The 20,836-nt window shown below is 52.1% G+C and overlaps 1 protein-coding gene across 2 annotated transcripts in view; it reads left to right on the top strand.

Moving 5' to 3' along the window:
* SHANK2 (SH3 and multiple ankyrin repeat domains 2) overlaps window positions 1–20,836 on the top strand; it is a 667,466-nt gene that overhangs the window by 226,095 nt on the left and 420,535 nt on the right. The gene's annotated exons all lie outside the window — the stretch shown is intronic.

The following is a 20,836-nucleotide window of genomic DNA, read 5'->3' as shown; positions in this document are numbered from 1 at the left end:
AGTCCCCATTGCAAGGTTTCTTTCCGTGTGAACATCATTGATTTAGTAAAATGGGGAGAGGAACAGGAAGTGTGGAGTTCATGCTAAGGGTTGGCTCTGGGATTCCCTCTCTGATGTACGTGTCTGGTTTTCCCAATTAATGATAAAAATTGATACATGTTGTTACGCATTTGTCCAAACTGGTAGAATGTACAAGCCCAAGAGTGAGGCCTGATGTAAACTGTGGACTTGAGTGACGCTGTAGGCTCTCAGTTGTAACAAATGGCCCACTCCAGGGAGGGGGTTGATGACTGGGGAGACCGCACATGAGAGGCAGGGGCTCTCTGGGTAAGCTCTATTCCTTCTGCTCGGTTTTACTGTGAACCTAAAACTGCTCTAAAAATATGACATCTTTTTTAAAAATCCGAAAAAAAAAGAAATCAAATGGGAGAATGTGCTAAGCATCAAGCAATGGATGTAGGGCACGGCTCTTGATTGCTGACACCAATTAATGTGCAGCTGATTTAGGTGTGTTTATTGGAAGGTGCCGTAACATCCACACTTCTATTTAGGCAAAGAGCTGGCAACCCGATGAGGGTGGAGAGAGAGCCAGTGGCATCCTCTCGACTCCCCTCGGTTGCCTCCGCTTCACTTCCTCCGCAGCTGTGCTGATGGTCGTTCCCCTTTTTAGTACCCCTTGTGCCAACCAGGAGGACGGTCTCTGGGGCTCCTCCTCTCTCCCATCGCCCTGCCATTGGCTGGGCCCGGTCTTGCAACCTGGACGAGCCCACTGGCCTGTTTCCTCCAGCCCCGCGCTTCCACAGGACCTGCAGCGGGGAGCAGTCCCATTGGACCGGCAGTGGTGAGCTTTCGAAGATGGCATCACCCCATCAGAGGGGTCCGGGGGGTGCTCCTGGGTGTCATTTACTGCCTGTGCCCCTCAGCTCATTTTTGGCATCAGGGAAAGCAGAACTGTGTGTTTGGCTGTCGAGGCTTTACCGTGTGGCATGTGTGCCCTGCGTCGACCACGGCCGGTACCTACCCCACCTTGGAGAACTGCATGAGGATGCAGAGCCAGATGCACGGCTTGCATCATCCAGTACCTGTGCAGAGCCTCGGGGCCTCCCAAAGGCTGCGCCTGACGCCGACGCACACGTCCCTCCTGTGAGCCAGGGCAAATCACTTCATTGCTCTGAGATCCAGGGTTCTGCCAGGGCTGCCTCAGCACCTCCATGAGCGCATTATAGAGATTGATGAGTTAATGTCTGCAAAGTGATTTAGAAAATGAGCTCTCAGAATGCCAGAGACCATCTCCCTGCTCCCTCCCTAATATGAAAATGCGGCACACGGAATAGCTTTGGTTTGAGAGCTAAAAATATCGGCTGCTGTGAAGGGAGTGGGACTGTCTTGACCAGGGGCACACAGTGAAGAAGGGAGGTGAGGGAGCCTGAGCACAGGTCCCACCCACGACTGCAGGGGTTGTTGCTGGCACCCCTGCAGGCAGAGCCCCCGCCAGCTCCACAGATCCTGAGTTGTCTGGGATGGTGAAAAGCTCTGGGCTACCCTCATTGGGCTACCCTCACTGGGGCCTACACTGCAAAGAGGAAGGCGTGAAGTGGCTTCCTTATCCCAGCTCTCCACATGGAGCTGAGAGATACCGGGGCTGCTACCCCTGCCCCTAAGCATTGCCCCATGGAGTCACAGCCACCCTTCCTCCCTTCTGACAAACCCTCCTACTCAAAAACAGGATGGGCCGGGCACAGTGTCTCACGCCTGTAATCCCAGCACTTTGGGAGGCCGAGGCGGGTGGATCACCTGAGGTCAGGAGTTTGAGACCAGCCTGGCCAACATGGTGAAACCCCATCTCTACTGAAAATACAAACATTAGCTGGACGTGATGGCGGGTACCTGTAATCCCAGCTACTCAGGAGGCGGAGGCAGGAGAATCGCTTGAATCTGGGAGGTGGAGGTTGCAGTGAGCCGAGATTGCACCATTATACTCCAGCCTGGGCAACAAGAGCTAAATTCAGTCTCAAAAACAAAACAAAACAAACAAACAAAAAACCAGGATGACTTTCCGAGTCCGTTGAAGCACCGAGTTGATTTCACAACCCAGCTTGGGAGACATTTGTTGTCTTTTCAGTTTTTAGATACAATTATTATTAATATCTTCCCTATTTATGATGCAGACACCTCTTTACAAACAGAGGGGTTTTCATTATTATAAAAGGAATGCCCATTTGTTGGGTGAATACATTTTAATTACCCTTTTCCTGTTCTGATCAATTATTTATTAGCTGTAAACAGCACCCCCCTATTGAGAAAGGGGGGTCCCCACTATAGGCTCACATGACGGACGTATTTTGAAATGCCAGGATCGAGGTTTGAGTCTCTCATGTCTGTATGTTTGTAAACTACCCCAGTTCTGCAGGAAAGAAGCGAGACTGGCTTTTACAATCAGCTTACGTAGTGAGTCAGTGTCTGTCGTTCCCTGCTCTTTGAGCTTTCCCAGGGCCCCAAAGGGAAAGGATAGTTTAAAAAATCTGTACTTGCCCACGGGTTACCTTGTGCATCTACAAAGAAGAAGAATAAGAAAAAAAAAACCTCGTTTCATCTGAGTCGTCTAAGGGTTCGTGATTATAAACTAGCAAACTGGCATCAACGCAAACTGTGCCATTTAAATCATTGTGTTGAAAGTTTCCCAGAGAGAGAGATGAAGGGTGTGGAGGCTGAGTCCTTTAGGACTGATGTCTCTTAATGTGTTGATTGATCCCAGCACAGTGAATCTGTTGTAAAATCCTGAACTAATGCCTTCTTAACTAAACCTGTAGGTTGGAACCCAGTGGCTTCTCCCCTCCCCTGTGGTCACCCCCTCTTTGCATCGCCCCTATGGTGGGGCCAGATGCTGGGTATGTGGTGGGGAGGGTCTCGTGCTCTCTTCTCCACTAGCTTGCGTGTTTTTTGCCTGCATGTGTCTTGCTAACTCCTGCATGTGGGTCTTTGCTTGTTGTTTAAGAAAGCTGCTCTACTTCTGGGTGAATGAATGAATAACCACAGTGAAAACAGTTAGCGCTTACCAAGTACTACAGACCAGCACTTCACGTACAGCATCACAACCATGTAAGCCTCCATGTCCAGATGCAGTTGTAATCTCCATGTGAAGAAGAATCTAAGTGACATGGCACTGGGGGTGGGGCTCCCCTGGAAGCTGACCTTGAGATGAGGGTTTGAGGGCAGGCTGTTTATTGTGGAGGTGATATAGGAAGCACCAGCAGGGACATAGGGAAGGAAGTCAGGGAAGGGCAGGGCGCCAGCCATACACATGTGTTCATGAGCAGTTGACTCTGTGGGCCCTTGAGGCTCAGGCCCCTGGGGTCCTCTGGGAACCTGCAGAGGGTATGCCTGGGCATTATGAAGCAGTTCATGTATTCACCCACCAGTTCCAGCTCCTATGCATGCTCCCTCTGGGTACCAAGACACTCATCAGGGAATTGGGGAATTGCAGGGGCCTGGGGGAGGGGGTAAGCAGTGCACATACCTGGGAACAGTGAGTGCCAAGGGGATACAGGCAGGGCACCAAGGGCATCTTACATTCAGAACTTTTCCAAAGCTACATGCTGGAGGAATTGGGCAAACCAGATTTTAACCCCACATCCATCTGACGCTGAAGTACTTACCTTGAGAACCTGTCCTTTCAACCACTACACCCCACTGCCTCCCTGGTGAAGCTGAGAGAAACCTTGCAACATGCAAGAGCTGTAGGCATCAGTGTGGGTTAGGACGAGGCAGGCTGAGGAGGCTTTACACAGGCTGGGCCTAGAACCAGAGCTGGGAAGCTGGGCGGAGGGAAGAGGAGGCTTTCTGGGCCACAGACCACCAACAGAGTGGTCCCCCCATAGTTAGAGGGGTCTCTCCTCTCTGCTTCCTCGTCCAGGCTCCCTCGCTCTGAGATATCTAGAGCTAAGCATTTGTCAGCTCCCGGCCAGCTGCCCAATTGTGCTTAGAAGGCAGGGGTGGGGCTGCAGGAAGATGATGCTGAGACCGCATGGGGCAGAGCCTGGTGGCTGGAGAGAGTTGTCTGAGAACGGATGGAATGATGGACTGAGGTCCCGGCCTCATGGCTGTGCTGCCTGGCAGCCCCCGAGGGGAGCCTTTGCAGCTCACAGTGGTCTCTCACCAGGGCGACTCAAGTTGCTCATCCTCTGAGCTTTCGAGAGAGGTCATGTTTTAGTCAGAACTGGTCCTGGCCACCCCTGTCCTCACCCAGGGCTCAGAGTAACTTCTCACCCACACAATCAGTTGTTTTCTCTGCAAATCCTAGGTTCCTCTCCTTCCATCTTCCACGTCAACATTTCAAAGAGGAATTTCTTCTGTGACATTTCTCACCCACCATGAAATATTCAGTTGTCACTGGCAATGTTCCTTCCCAGGATGCTCTTAGCAGTGTCAGGGTGAGGGTCCATCAGGGTCACCCAGGAGGCTTTCAGAGGGGAGATGCAGCCTGGCCCTCTGCCCTGGGGGACGGAGACTGAGAGAGGGAAGGAGGAGGAGGACATGCTTTGGGGGCTGCAGAGTCACTTCCCTGGGATCACAGAATGAAAGAATTCCAACTGTGGGACCTTGGAGGCTGTCCACCCAGAGCACCAGTAGAAGGAACCAGCCTTGCCAACACGTTGATTTTGGACTTCTGGCCTTCAGAACTATGAGATAGTAAATTCTGGTTGTTTTAAGCCACTCCGTTACTAAGCGGGAAGAAATGGCCCCAGTGTCTTCGAGTCTAAAGAGGAGCGTGCGTGCGCTGAGGACAGCAGACTGCCTCTGCTAGAGGAGAAGCGTCCTTTCTCCCAGGCTGTACGTGCACATGTCAGGTACCTGAAATAGCAGGTCCTCAAGACGCCTGCACTCTCACCAGCTCAAACTCCTATGTGGTCACCAACTTCCTTCCCGTGACAACTCTTTTTTTTTTTTTTCTGGGGTGGAGTCCTGTCACCCAGACCAGAGTGCAGTGGCACGATCTCAGCTCACTGCAACCTCCGCCACCCGGGTTCAAGCGATTCTCCTGCCTCAGCCTCCTGAGTAGCTGGGATTACAGGCGTGTGCCACCACGCCTGGCTAATTTTTTGTTTTGTTTTGTTTGAGATGGAGTTTCGCTTCTATTGCCCTGGCTGGAGTGCAAGGGTGTGATCTTGTCTCACCATAACCTCCACCTCCCAGGTTCAAGCAATTCTCCTGCCTCAGCCTCCCGAGTAGCTGAGATTATAGGCACGCACCACCACGCCTGGCTAATTTTGTATTTTTAGTAGAGATGGGGTTTCTCCATGTTGGTCAGGCTGGTCTCGAACTCCCAACCTCAGGTGATCCGCCTGCTTCAGCCTCCCAAAGTACTGGGATTACATGCATGAGCCACCACACCTGGCCTCTGTATTTTTTTTTTTTTTTTTTAGTAGAGACAAGGTTTCACCGTGTTGGCCAAGATGGTCTCAATCTCTTGACTTAGTGATCCGTATGCCTCAGCCTCCCAAAGTGCTGGAATTATAGCAGCACTTTTATTATAAGCAGAGCTACCGTGCCCGGCCCAATTTTTTATATTTTTAGTAGAGATGGGGGTTCACCATGTTGGCCAGGCTGTTCTTGAACTCCTGACCTCAGGTGATCCGCCCGCCTCGGCCTCCCAAACTGCTGGGATTACAGGCATGAGCCACCATGCCCAGCCTGGTGACAGCTCTTCATTGAGCACCTTTTGCACAGACCCTGTGCTAATTTGGAGATTCAGAAACATTTGCATGTCCCAGGTCCTTTGGGAGGGGATGGCCATGGAAAATATTGTCCCTCTGTTTATTATAGAGGGACCCCCAGATCTAAAAGTCATGTTTGAAGGATGGTGGAGCCTGTGCACCCGTCCTAGGTGGAGTGAGCTACTAACCTGTTGCTGTTTAATGGGAACACATGCCACACCCACTCAGGAAAACGGGCTTTTCCACACACGTTGCTTCTCTGGCTGTTACAGCTCCCACTCCCCCGTGTCCTGGCCCCAGTCTTCCAGCTACGTCTCCCTCCTCTGCCCTCTCTCCATCCTCCATTCCCAGGAGCCTTCTGGGTTGCTGCCAGCTGCCCCTAAGACAGCTTCTGAGCCACCCCACTCCTGGTCCTGGTCCTGGTTCTGGTCCTGACTATCTTCTTGACTCACCTGCCCTAACCCTCTCCTGCCCACTGAGGCCCCTGGTGCCCAGCGGCCTGTCTGATTTGGGGTACATCTGAGTCCCTTGGGGGAGCTTGTATGGAATGCAGATGCCCAGCGCCACCCTCAGAGTCTGACTCGGTAGGTCGAGAGGCCCTCTGGAATTGCGGTTTCAAATCCCTTTGGTGGTTCTCATGCTGGACGTCCCAGCACCAGCTCCTCCTTTGCGTCCCAGGATCTGCCAGAGTTTCTTCTCATCCACATCTTTCGTGTCCCTGCTCAGGCCCCGGGGGTGGGCCGTGTACTCGGTTCCTGAGGCTGCCGCAACAAATGACCACCAACTGAGTGGCTTCAAACAACTGGAATTGGCCATGTCACTGTTTTGAAGGCCAGAAGTCCACAATCAAGGTGTTGGCAGGGCTGGTTCCCTTTGCAGGCTCAGGGGAAGGATCTTTCCTCGCCTCTGATGTTCCTGGGCTTCTGAATGCACCACCCCAGCCCCCGCCTCTGTCTTCACGTGGCTTCCCCTCTGCATGTATCTCAGAGGTCCTGCTCCACTCCCTTATACAGGAGGGAGTCCTAAATCCAAGATCATCTCATCTTGAGATCCTTCAACTCGTCGCACCTGAAAAGACCCTGTTTCCAAATGAGGGTGTAGTTTAGGTCCCAGGGATTAGGACTTGGTCCCATGTTTTTGAGGACCACCATTCAACCCAGTCTAGGGGACTCACATTGCTTCATGACTTTGGTCTTCCCAGACTGTTACCTCTTCAAGGACAGGTGGTACCTGATTCTGCCGTCCCCACTGTGCTGGGCGCGTGGTGGGGCCTCAGGCAATGTGTTGGATGGACGGCTCCTGCCCCAGCTCTTGTTCACTCCAAGTCAGCTTTTCTCATCCTTGTTTGTTTTTGTTGTTGTTGTTGTTGGGGTTTTTTGTTTGTTTGTTTGTTTGTTTTGAGATGGCGTCTCCCTCTGTTGCCCAGGCTGGAGTGCAGTGGAGCGGTTTCAGTTCACTTTAACCTCTGCCTCCCAGATTCAAGCGATTCTGCTGCCTCAACCTCCCGAGTAGCTGGGAGCTGGGATGACAGACACCCACCACCATGCCCAGCTAATTTTTGTATTTTTAGCAGAGATAGGGTTTCACCATGTTGGTCAGGCTGGTCTCGACCTCCTGACCTCCAGTGATCCACCTACCTCAGCCTCACCCAAAGTCCTAGAATTCCAGGTGTGAACCACCACACTCGGCCCTACTCTCTGTTCTTGACATCAAACCTGCTTTCCCTGGTACCCAGTCTTGAGTGTCAAGGGTGGGACACATATTGGCAAATCAGTTGCTGGATTGAGTGTGTTTACGAGAGGGCGATGTTTTATCTGACTCGAATGGTTTCAGAGTCCAGGAGCAGCCAAGCTCAGAGGCACAGAGGAGAGGAGGCAGTTGGAGGAAGTGGGCTGTGCTGGGTTTGATGTCGTGAGTCCTCAAGCCAGGGATTTCTGGATTTCTGCGTTAGATTGTGGGTGGCCACATGGCTTCCTGATTCTAGGTTCTGTGGCTTGGCTTCCTCCACCCTGTATCCTCCATAACTTCAAGGGTGCTGCTGTAGTCCTTCTTCCTCAGGGCAAATCTTTTGTCCATTCCTGGCCTCTTGGGTGGGGGTGGGTGGTGTCAGGTGATCACTGGAAGACTCCAAGTTCTCTGTCTGCCATTTGTCTATCACTGTCAGCCTCAGGAATCATGGCATTTCTGCATTATGGTCTTCCGCAAGACTTGTCTTATGCAACTTAGGAGAAATATGGATAAAGAGAGACCTGTCCCTAAAACTTGAGGCTGTTGGCTCTTGCTTTGGCGTCAGGGCAAACCCTGGGTGCTCACAAGCAGAGTGCTCTCCTGTCGGGAAATGGAGGTGAGACTCACCTTTGCCTCTATGGGGTTGGGCCACATTTCTCAGTGTGGGTCTGGTGGAAGCAAATTCCAAGGTGGAGGTGGGTGTGGGGTGGATGTTGGTGCTTCAAAGTGGGTAAACTAAAATACCGAACGTTTTTCTGACTTGCCACGTACAGCCTGGTCAGTGGGATGTTTTCCTTTAAAAAGTTCCTTTAAAGGATCAAATGGCCTCCCTGCTGCTGAGGAGGGATCCTTTGTTTCCGAAACACAGAAGCAATCAGTGCCAGGAAGTCAGTGCCTTTACGATGCTGGAATGTGGCTTTCAGGGAGAAGACAGTGAACACTGCGAGGCGATGAATGGGTGCTCTGAGGTCTGTAGAATCCAGAAATGGATTCAAGTGTATCTCTTTAAAAGAGAGGGTTCAGCCTGCAGCGAAGCATTCTGTTCACAGTCCGGCCAGCACGTATGTTGCTGTAGACTGATGCTGCGATGCTGTTTCTGTCCCCTCCTCTTAAAAAAAGATATTAAATGTGACCTCTGTCTGGTGATTTTATTTGCCAACTGGAAGAAAGTGGTGGTTTAAATGCAGACGTGAATACCAAAGTTAATCCTTGCTTGTTGTCGTCCAGTGTTTAGCTGGCCGAGTAAATGAGCCCAGCAGGTTATAAAAGCTTTGCCATGGAGCCTTGACGATGGCTTCTGTAGGATGGAGATCCCAAACAGCAAGACTGTCCGGGTGCCCAGGAGCCCGCGTCCGAAACAGTCATGCACACATTAAGCACGTTGCCAGCTGATAAGCTTTGGACTGGGATAACCTATTTTTTACGGTCGTTGTTGTTTTTGCGTTTGCCCGGCTTGGTGGGGAGATGCACTGTCAGATGGATTAAATGACATGGGTTGTTCTTCCTCAACCGAACAAGGTTTGTTTTCATACATCTTGTCCTTCCGCAGCTATGGAGAGAGAAGCGAGTGGTTTTTGTATTTTAAAAGGAGGCACATTGAGCTGATGTGTGAGTTTGGGTGCCTGATTAGCCGACGAAGGAATACTTGGATACTGTTGCTAGGTTTCAAGACTGGGTGCCTGTATAATTATGCTTTAGATATGTATAGATGATGAATAGAGGGTCGTGTTTTCAAACAGATTGCTTAATGTAATATGTTAGGGGTGTGTGTGTGTGTGATTGTGTGATTGTGTGTGTGAAAGTAAAATTCAGGCTGATTTTGAGCCATGATCCTTTAAAAATATACCTGTTTGCTAGATACTCCCTGCTGTGAAATAAAATAGATCTGATTTGAAAATTTTCAGTTTACCTGGCATTTTGACTGTGAACTGTGCTCCTTCCAATGAAACACAGATGATTATCTGCAGTAAACACAATAGCCTTTGTGTTTGCAAGTAGAACCAGCAGCTCCCAAGGAAAACCCCAAATCCTCACCTATTTCACTTCATGAGATCAGAGTGATCGGGGTCCCCGTTATTGAGTCCCCTCCTGTACCTGTTAAGAATAAAGCCTCCCAAGGAAAGTCAAGATTGCATTTTTTACTTAGCATTCTGCAGCAGTCACACAGCTGTTGACCAGATTCCCACAGAATATTTTCAAAACAAATTGCTGGAGAAGGAGGACAGAAAACCCCCAACAGACACAGCCATTTCTAGGCATATGGGAGCAGTCGGCCGCCTCTGTGACCTGTCTGTTGGGACTGACCTGCGTCTTGTCTCGTCCCTGTTCGCGGGACCGAGTGAGCTGTGCGAGTGTGCGTGTGGTTTCCGGTCTGTGTGTGTGCAGTGCTGACTCCACACGCCCGGCTGCTGGTTTTATCCGGACAGAACCAGCTGTGTTGTTTGTCTGCCACTCTGGAGTCTTGCTTGGTGTCATTTTCATGTCTGCTGAAGGGGTCGGTCACGTGCGTGTTGCTGTGGTTTTGCTTTCTCCCGTGCGCATCTGTCTAGAAGTTTTGTTCCAAAAAGCGGAGTTGACTTGCGGGGATGGGATCCAAGGTGACCAGCTTTGTGTAAGGGCCACAGGTGGCCAGTGTGTTGGGTTGGGAGGGTATTTTTACGTTTGGCCGATTTCCAGCACCGACACCCGGGGAGTGTCCGCTGGCAGATTGGCTGTCTTGTGTGGCCTGCCCCGAATGCTGAGTACATGGTGCTCCCGGGGCAATTGTGTTTTTTGTCCTGAGGGGATGCTGCAGTGACAGTGAGGCCAGGGCTTCTGCCCAGTGTGTGTCTCTGTGTGCCTTGTCTTCGTTCATGTTCGTTGCCATGTTCTGTCCACACCCCTGCCCCATGCCTCCTGTGTAGCCCCTTTACTCACTGGAGCCTGCCCCGTGGCCTGTCCCCTCTTCAGCCAAATGGAGAACTGTTCGGGGGGACTGGGTGGAGGACATGGAGTCCCTGACCACACTGATTCCCGCGCAGTGGACACGTGGCTGCTGGGAAGCGTGTCCCACTGCAGGTCCTGCACGGTGCACACAGAGATCGACTCCTTCCGTCTTCTGGGTTGAACTGTTGCCCAAACCTGAGCTTCTCCCAGCTCTTTGTTCCCTGTTCCTGGTCAGTTAGGGCCCTTACAGAAGAGCCTTTACCACTCCATCCCCTGCGGAAGGGCAGAAGCTCAGAGAGTCTCCGTTGTGCCCTAGCCTGACCCTCACCATGCGGTCCCTGCACGGTTCCCCTCCATACAGCTCTCCCGGGGCACTTACGGGAGATGACTTTGATCCCTGGTTCCCAATCACACGAGACCCCAGCTTCTCTTAGAAGAAATGTTGTATAACATCTCCTTCATTATCCTCAAATGAAACTCTTAGGTAACATACCCTGACAAGTGGAACTTAGAAATGACGTCCAGCCGGGTGCGGTGGCTCATGTCTGTAATCCCAGCACTTTGGGAGGCTGGGGTGGGTGGATCGCCTGAGGTCAGGAGTTCGAGACCAGCCTGGCCAACATGGTGAAACCCTATCTCTACTAAAAATACAAAATTAGCCAGGCGTGGTGGCACATGCCTGTAATCCCAGCTACTCGGGAGGGTGAGGCAGGAGAATCACTTGAACCTGGGAGGCGGAGGTTGCAGTGAGCCGAGATGGTGCCATTGCACTCCAGCCTGGGCAACAAGAGTGAGACTTTGTCTCAAAAAAAAAAAGAAAGAAAAGAAAAGATGCCCATCATGTTCTATAAAACAGGAACACTGTTCTACAACGCAGGAGCACTCGAGGGGGACCGGACACTGCAGGCAGGGAGGGGTCTGCCCCAGAAGACCCAGTGCAGTTTCAATGGTCATTCCCTTCCCATCTGGTCACCATGAACCCCAGAGCTCCTCCAGCAGCTGGGAGGTGCTCGGCCATAGGTCGGGTGTAGTCCAAGGCAGGGCTGGCTTTCTTAAGAGTCGACAGCTCTTAGGAAAGTTCCAAACCAAACAAAGCCCGTGCTGTCTTTCATTGCATTCTTGGAAAATTCAGGGAATATTAAAGCAGTGCAGATCTGTGTTGTGTTTCTAAGTCACACGCAGGAGGTTGTGCAGATAAACAGGTTTTGCATCTGTCTGAACGTCTGGTGGGTCCCTCAACATCCCTAGGGGCCCGTTCCATGCCTTACAGGACTTTAGCCTCTCTGGCCCCTGCCTACCACATGTGAGAAGCACCCCCTGCCCGAATTATCATCACAGCCCCGAGCCCTCTCTGGTGGGGTGGATGCCAGCCTGGTGGGAAATGCTACTCGGGCACTCACAGGGTTTGCCCTGGGGCACTGGCCTGAGCCAGGCGTGGGCTGGTGCATTCGACTCTCGCCCTCTGCGTCCATTCTCCCACAAAGTTCCTCCCTTGCCCCTGCGCGCCACCTGCCCCTGCTCCTGGCTCTCTGCAGAGCTCTGTTCCCACCCTTCTGAGACCGAGGACTCTGTGGCCCTGCAGGTTGGCCTCTGGTTCCTCAGCTCTGACTCCTGCGGAGGGCTGAAGACCACCAAGGTCACAACCAAGGCAGATTCCTCCTTCCTGGCCTCCTGTTGTCAGGTGTCCCCTTCGTGCCCTGCCGGCATCTTCAGTGCCTTCTCCCCTTGCCTGAGCCTCCCCAGCCCCGCCCGCCTTTCAGGGCACATGTTCTAGGCCAGGTGGGGCCGGTTCTTGTTTCCACATGGTCTCGCCCACCGCTTCTCTGTGCCTCCAGCGTGGGTCCAGGAGGGCGCTGAGTTGCACCCTGGAGGCTTTCCGGGGCCCTCTGGTTTTGCTCTGTCCTGCTCCACACTGTGGCATGCCCTCTCAGGTGGGCTCCTGGAGTCCTGGGTGGCCTCTGCCCCCTTTCCCGGCCTCCTTTGTTCTCTTGGTCTGGTCCTGCCTGCTCAGGTCAGGTTCTGGATTCTCCCTGCCCATGTCATTTCTCCAGATGGAGGCCCTGCACCAGGTCCAGGGATCAAGTGGACCAGGACTTTGTGCCATAGCTGAGGAACTGGACTTCTGGCTGTTGGTTTCCTACAGATGGAGGACATTTATGTTATACCTGCCATAGGTATCAGGGTGGGAAGGCTGAGGTCAGCATTAGGGGATTGCTAAATCCCAATGGGGTGGAGAGTCAGGACGGCTTCCTGGAGGAGGAGGCAACTGCTGCCTTGATCTGAGCAGCAAAAATAGCTCCTGTGCCTTCAGCCCTTTCAGAGCTGGGCCTGGACTCAGTGCTCAATCCTAATGACAGCCCTGTTAGGGAGGTGCCTTCACTGCCCCGTTTTCGGCCCAGGAGGATGAGGATCCTGGAGCCCAGACACTTGACTGGGTCCCCAGGGTGGGGACGGAGCTGGGGCTGGAACCAAGAGCCCTGACTCCGGAGCCGCCACTTCACTCGTGCCAAGGCTGCCCATAACACTGCTTCTCTCTGCCACCTTGACCTTTGGGACCCTGGCTCCTGCCCTCCCCTCCCACAGGCTGCAGGCAAGCCCACCCTCCCCTCCACCTGCCTCCCGCCTGCCCTGCAGTGTGCTGTTCACCTGGAGCTGTTTCCTCGGGACCTCCCCTCACTCCTGCAAAATCCATGCAGTCCTGCCCTCCTGGAGGATCAGGCCAGCCGCTTGGCTTCCTGTGCTAGCAGATGTTGGGCCAGCGTGGACAGATGGCACAGAGGTGGCCTCTCTTGTGGACATGAGGATAAGCCACTGCCACCTTTCAGCAAAGCTGTGGGGATCACTGTCCTCTCCCTGCACTGCCATCCCTCACCCCTGTGCTCTTGGATGATTTTGCAAGCAAGTTTTGCGCTCTGCCCTACCTGACCTAAGCCTGTCTCTGCACAGACTAGCCCAGCTGGCCCCTGCTCCTGTTTTGTGACCTATTAATGACAAGGTCACATCTCAGCCTGCAGCAGTGACCAGACACTGCCAAGGAAAGGAATCCTTGGCCGCTTTTGTCATGATCTTTTTCACTGGGCCATTTTATCAAGGAAAATCAATTTCCCCATCACCCTGAGATATATATTAAATCCTTGGCTTGTAGGCGATAGAGCTGGTTCCCAGCTCCTAGGCACAGGCACACAGCAGGGGCCTTTCTGACTGCCTTCCACACTGCAGTGACCCCGCTCCCGTCCCACCCCAGAGCTCACCAGGCCCGGAAACACTTGGTGGACGGCGGAGCAGAGCCACCCGTTCTTCCCTCCTCCACTTCCTTCTCCCTGCTCATTCCTCCCCTTTCCCCACCCCCTCCCTCCTCCTCCTCCATGCTATTTGTCTCACCTGCCAGCATCATGCCGGTGACTCATCCTTTAACCCTGGTCCTCAGTGTGTCCACTTGCGGGCTTGGGGAATTCACATTGGTGTTTTCCCCTTCTCTAGCAAGGGTTCCCTTCCTGCAAGTGAATTAAAACAAAGGATCTAGACCGGTGTGGTGGCTCACACCTGTAATCCCAGGACTTTGGGAGGCTGGGCTGGGAGGATCCCTTGAGGCCAGGAGTTTGAGACCAGCCTGGACAACTTAGCAAGACCCTATCTCTACAAAAAATAAATAAATAATTAGCTGGGCGCAGGAGGCTGAGGTGGAATCATTGCTTGAAACCTGGGAGTTTGAGGCTGCAGTGAGCAGCCCTGGCTATGATGGTGCCACAGCACTGCAGCCTGGGCAACAGAGCAAAACCTGGTCTCTTTAAAGAAAATGAAAATTAAAGCCAAAGGATGTAGTGTACTCAAAAGAGCTCTGGAATTCTAGAACTCTGCGCTCACCCATCCACCTGGGGAGAAAGATTATTGGGATCTACCCAGAAGAGGACACTCCAAGCCCCCTGGAGACGACTATTATTATTATTATTATTTTGATAGAGATAGGGTCTCCTTGTATTGTCCAGGCTGGGTCTTAAACTCATGAGCTCAAGCCATCCTTCTACCTCAGTCTCCCAAAGTGCAGGAATTACAGACGTGAGACACTGTAACCAACGCCATTAGCCACGTTTTAAGATTTGTGTCTATCTTGTACCCCCGATTCACTCACTTACTTCATGGTGAAGCTGTAGAAAGACTCTTGGCCAGGCAAGGTGGCTTGCACCTGTAATCCCTGTACTTTGGGAGGCCGAAGCTAGAGGACTGCTTGAGCCCAGGAGTTCAAGACCAGCCTGGGTAAGATGATGAGACTTCATCTCTACAAAAAATTTAGAAAATAAAATAATTAGCCAAGCGTGGTGGTGCATGCCTGTAATCCCAACTACTTGGGAGGCTGAACTGGGAAGATGGCTTGAGCCTGGTAGTTCAAGGCTGCGATGAGCTATGACCGGGCCACTGTGCTCCAGCCTGGATGACAGACGTTCTGTTTCTGTTAACAAAAAGAAAGACTCTCAAGGTGCTTCCAGAAGTAATTGTCTTTCGGGGTTGGGACGCCCAAAAGTTGGTGACCCCAGGGAACCCAGACTCTGAATGTGAAAGGGTTCTGGGAATCTTGCGAACCCCCACTCAGTCTCATGACTCACAGACCCGGCCAGAAATCCCCCCTTGGAGAGCCTATGCCTAGGCAACTGTGGCTGATGGCCCCGGGAGCTCCATCCTCTCAGGATGCCTGTCCACAGGTGGCAGCCGGGACCCTGGCCCCTTCAGTCCTCCTCGTTCTGTGGAGGGAAGAATCTACGCTTCAGTGGGGCAGGGGCTCTTGTGAGGGTACACAGACTGATGGGAGCAGCCATCGTGTCCCCCATCCCCAGCCCAGCATAGGGGGCAAGCCCAGGGATGGGAGGGGGGTGGAGAAGAGTTGACTTCTGTGTTCCATGAGCACATGCCGCCAGCCTCATGGGGTGGGGGTCGTGCCGGCTTCCAGATGACTTGAATGGAAGTCTGAGAAGCTCTTGATCCCGGGTGGCTCCACCTGCCTCTCCGGTGTTCTCTTTTCCCAGCCCTTCCAGGCAGCTCACAGGCAGGAGCTGTCCCTGCCCCCCTCCCCTTTTGGTCCTCTGTTTAGGGTATTCCTTTTCTCAGTGCACCTCCGTCCATTTCCCCAATTTTCTTCATAGACTCTTCCAGCAGCCCCCCCAAGCCCGGTCTCCTCCCCAGCCGACCACAGCCTTTCAACCAGGATGCCCAGTTAGTGCACTTCCCTTTTCACATTCAGAGTCATGGCTGGCTTCATAGACATCGGGGTGCAGGTACTGCCTATCCCCAGGCTCACCAGCAAGCTCAGAAGAGACATCAGGGTGCCCGGGTTATCTATCCTCAGGCTACTTGGGGAGCTCGGCATAGACATTGGGGTGCCTGGGCTGACTATCCCAAGGCTCGCTGGGGAGCTTGGAGCCCTGGAAGGCACGGCACAGGCCCCTGGGCCTCGCACTGGAGCTGCACAGCACCCACCAGCAGGTGGGCCACAGCACGGTTGTAACATCAAGGTCCTGAAACTCGAACAAACATCTGGCTTCCCTCAAAAGCCAGGAAGCTCTGTCACTATTCCCAGGAGAGACCTGGGATCCCTGTGGACTCTGCTTTCCCTGACTCCTCACTTGTGCCCTTCCCTGGGGTGTCCCTGGCTCTCCAGGCCTGGAAGCAACTGCAGGAACCCAGCCAAGGCCCCACTCAGCTGGTGCCAGGAGAGAGGGTCCCACCGCCGGTGTCCTGCTGTCAGAGCCCATCGGTCCTCTGCAAGCCTGGGAGGGGGGCCCCGCATGGCCTTTGGGGAAAGGGATTTGATCCCCAAATTCCTAGCCACTGGCACTGGAGTCAGGAAAGAGTCACAGAGATCCTAATTTTTGTTAATATGCAAAGGCACCTTGGTAGTGGAACTGAAGAAAAAGCGTTTGACCAAATCCCAGAGGGACGAGGGTTCCAATTCGGAATTGTCCGTGTGGTCTTGGACCCGCCACGACATCCCTCTGAGCCTCAGCAGCCACCACAGATAACAGTCTCTCTCCCTCACCGCTCCCTGCATTTCAGACCCTCTTTTGAGCTGAGCCCGAATTCCGACAGAGAATCGAGAGTCCTTTCTTGAAGTGCCTTTTGGGATTTCAAATATTGGAGCCTCGTAAGAATATGCAGGGTAGAATTAAATTGCACAGAGGAAAGGTTTCTAATTCTGGTTCTAATAAGCATAAGTGAAAAGACGTTATGAGGCTTCACACAGAAAAGGAAGAATTTGTACGCATGTGTACCTAAGTGTTGCTGCTTTTAGCCAAGCCAGGGGACAAATTAAACAGCTAATGAAGCAGCAGCAGTTCATGGGATGCTGGTCCCCGGTTCCCTGGGATCCAGGTGCCAGATGGAGGCATCAGTATACCTTCGTCCTTAGGGCCACCGGGCACATGGGCTGCCCTGACCGAGGAGTCCACCAAGATGGGGGCGGCTTCAGGAAGATAAGTAGCCTCAGGAAACATTTTCCTTCCCCAGGACCAGACTTCAGAATGTCCACTGGGGGAGAGCTGGTGCAGGAGAAGTCACATGAGCTGGAGGTGAGGGCAGGGAGCAGCCTCATTCCTGGCCTCAGACCAGATCCTTCTCCAAAATTGTTCAGCATTCATTCATGGCCCTGGTCCAAGCTCGTAGGAGCTGGTGGGAAGGGAGCTGCTTCGAACCCTGGGCAGCACAGCGGAGAGCTTGGCAGGGTCCCTTCTGATGGAGCAGGAGGAAGTCCATCTCTCATGGCAAACTCATGGACTCATTTATCAAGTAGAGGCTGAAAAATAAGAACAGATCCCATTCCAGTCCTCTGCCAGTCCCCTGTCCAAGACCACCCCCGAGGAAGGCCGTCATGGTGGTGCCCTGACATGGCAAGACCATTGGCTTAATAGGTGGGGTCCAAACCCACCATGCAGCCTGAGGCAGGTCCCTGGGTTCCTGTGGGTTGAAACGTGGCTTTCCATGATTTTCTGAGCATCAGCCACAGCCAATTAATCTGGTAAATTGCTCCAGAAAGCAGGATGGGGAATTCCCGTGTGTTGATGCCCTGTATGTTTGCTCTGAATTTTCTCCCTTCTACGTGGAGGGGAAGTTAGGGCTGCATTGAGAGGTGTGGCCCAGTGTTAGGGTCTAGACCTTGTCGAGGCCCTCCCAGGGACCTGCCTTTGGAATGACTTGGTCATCAACCCCCCAATTCCCTGTTCTCTGTGAACATTCATCTGCATCCCAGCTCAGCAGCTGTGGCTTGGTTTTGTAAGAGAGAGGTGGACGGGGCAGCCGTCTGCAGTGCTGACTGCATCCACAGAGGGAAGCCCATAAAGGCGACACCCTCTTTCCTGTGTCTGGGCCCCCCAGTGCCCTGCTCCTCAGGCCGAGTCAGTGGCAGCTGAGCCCTTCTCAGAACCGGCGACTCCCTACTGCTTCACTGAGTTCTTTGCTAGACTTGCGGCGGCACGAAGGCAGGTGTTGTGTCTTCTCTTTTCCCCAGCACACCCAACCAGTATGGCTCCTGTCACCTGGTAGGTGCTTGACAAATATTTGTTGAGTCAATTGCTGACTATTCAGACCTGTTCTTTCCTGGTGCAGGAGAGAAAGAGCCACTTTCTCCACAGGGAATATTCATAGAATGTGCCAGAGTCTCTCAGTATCTGTACTTAGCTTCCCTCTGTTTTGCCTCAGCCTTGGTCCTTTGAGTAAGTAAACTTCTTACTCCTTGTTGCACTGGCCAGAGCCTCAGGAGTCTAGGCAATGATGTGGCTTTAGGTATCAACCATCCCTGAACCAATCGCAGTGGCCAAAGATATTCATCTTCTATCCCGTCTATCAGGCCCTTGGTAGAGTCCTGGGAGAGTCCCAGATGTGCACAACCAGAGCTGGTGAAGCAAGGAAAGGAAATGTGTGACCCAAGCTGGATGGCAGAGTTCTGCTGAAGCTGGTGAGGAGGGCAGGAGCAGGGATTTCTCCCTGAAATCATGGTGGCTTCATACAGTTCCAGGCAGCCAGCAGGCAGGGGAAGGGTGTTCTGCCAAAGAACAGAACAGCAGAAAGTCAGGCGACGTATGCTGGCAGACCCAGTTGCTGGTTACTATAGAAATCCAGCCCAGGAAGCCTCTTGGTTTATGCGAGGTCACAGGCTGGCCATCGGCGTAGGGTGAGGGCTCTGTCCAGGCCTCCTGGCCCTGACCCTGGCTGGAGCCCTCGGAACACCTGCCTTCTCCCAGAGCTATCCACGAGCAGGGCACAAATTAGATGTTGATGTGTTCTAAAAAGAGGGAAAAATAAGAACACCATTGTTGCTTCTTTAGTTATGAATTATCTGTGTCCTGAAGAGAAATACAAATATTAGTGAGGAAGAGATGGGAAGAAATTGTGTGGCTGGGACAGGAAGCAATAGTTACTCCTTTCTCACCAGGGCCATATGTGTGTTCCAGTTGTTAGAATCTCACTGGATCTCAGTCCCTTCTGGGATTCTCCAAGGTCCGGGTGGTGAGGCCCTTTGTCGGCCAGTGTCCAGATGGCCCAGGCTGAGAGGCAGTCACGGGACCAGAGTATTGGAGTGGCCACCGGACAGGGCGCACTGCCTCAGAATGCCGGCCCCTTCTGATGGAACATCCCCGTCTCCACCGTTGCTCAGAGCACTTCGCAAGACCCGACTGTGCACCCAGCAGCAGCTCTGTTATTTCCTGCCTTCACTTGTACAGGCCATAGAAGCATTGTCACCTGCTGCAGCCCACATGGATGAAACACTCCTCTGAACCTCAGCTTCCCCGTTAATGAATCAACATGCAATATATGTATGTGTATGTGTGTATTTGTTGTTGTTATTATTATTATTATTATTATTATTATTATTATTTGAGCTGGAGTTTCACTCTTGTTGTCCAGGCTGGAATGTAGCAGCGCAATCTTGGCTCACTGCAACCTCCGCCTCTCGGGTTCAAATGATTCTCCTGCCTCAGCCTCGCGAGTAGCTGGGATTACGGGCATGCACCACCACACCGGCTAATTCTGTATTTTTAGTGGAGACAGAGTTTTTCCATGTTGGTCAGGCTGGTCTCAAACTCCCAACCTCAGGTGATCCGCCCACCTCGGGCTCCCGAAGTGCTGGGATTATAGGCATGAGCCACCGTGACTGGCCTTTTTTTTGCTTTTAAACAGTGTCTCACTTTGTCACCCCAGCTAGTGTTCAACATTGTAGTCACAGACAACTGCAACCTGTACCTCTCAGGGCTCAAACAGTCCTCCCACTTGAGCTCCCCCCGGCCAGTAGCTAGGATCACAGGTATGCATCACCACATCCAGCTAATTTGTATCTTTTTTGTAGAGACGGGACTTTCACCGTGTTTTCCAGGCTGGTCTCCTAGGGTCAAGTGATCCAGCCGCCTCGGCCTCCCAAAGTGTTGGGATTGCAGGTGTGAGGCACCATGCCCAGCCCCCAAACATGCAGTATTAATGCTTTATCATCATGTTCCAAAAGCAGAGCTCTACTGAGGGTGGGGTGAGTGACGCTGTCTGCCCCAGGTACACGCAATAGGAGGGCACTTCGTCTGGAGAGAATTCCAAATAACAATAAAGCCAGCTAAATGTTCCTTCCCTTGTAATGACCACCACATCTCCCAGTTCTAAAAATCGCCAGTGATAAAATATGGCAACCCCCAATCGTTGGTCTGAGATCTGAGCAATTGCTACAGTTGCTGTTGAAATGTATCTGTGAACTTCAAATTCCCACCTTTTTATAATGCATCTTTTAGTGAATACCATATTCTGTGTGGACATTAACTTGGGGAAGCCTGTTATAGTTACATGTGGTGGTTCTCAGGCATGAGTGGGCGTAGCTACAGCCTTTTGACTGGAGTGAAGTCTGCAGGGTCTGGAATGACCTGAGCCGGCTTTTACCATCGTTCCGGTCTCCATGCTGTGTGATCACCATTCCTGCTATTACATGGTAGATTCCAAACAGACATGAGGGCACAGTAACTATAAAGACAAAGTGAACTTGTGTTCCTTCAGTGCTGTCATTCTAGGAAGCCACTCGGAATTTTCATCTGTGTTTAAAATTTTAAACAGCAGTGGATGTGAACTACAAGGTGGATTTTTTTTTTTTTTTTTTTTTTTTTTAGTAAATGCAGATATGCAGATTTCAATGCTTACATGAGCTATTTTATTAGATTTGGATAATAACCATTAAAATTGGCATTCTTTCAAAATGTTTGGTTTTAAAACTGATGCACAAATCAAGAAAATGATGGTTATTATATGACTGTCAATGAAAATAATTTTGCCATACAGAAGAGGGGCATGTGCCTGTAGTCCCAGCTTCTCAGGATGCTGAAGCAGGAAGATCGCTTGAGTCCAGGAGTTGGAGGCTACAGTGAGCTGTGACTGGGCCACTGCCCTCCAGTGTGAGTGACAGAGACCCTGTCTCAATAGATAGATTAGATAGATAGATAAATAGTAGATAGATA

Source organism: Rhinopithecus bieti, unplaced genomic scaffold (assembly GCF_001698545.2).
Source record: "Rhinopithecus bieti isolate Rb0 unplaced genomic scaffold, ASM169854v2 scaffold_1014, whole genome shotgun sequence".
In the NCBI taxonomy this organism is placed as follows: domain Eukaryota; kingdom Metazoa; phylum Chordata; class Mammalia; order Primates; family Cercopithecidae; genus Rhinopithecus; species Rhinopithecus bieti.
This window is presented reverse-complemented; position numbering and strand designations above follow the sequence as displayed.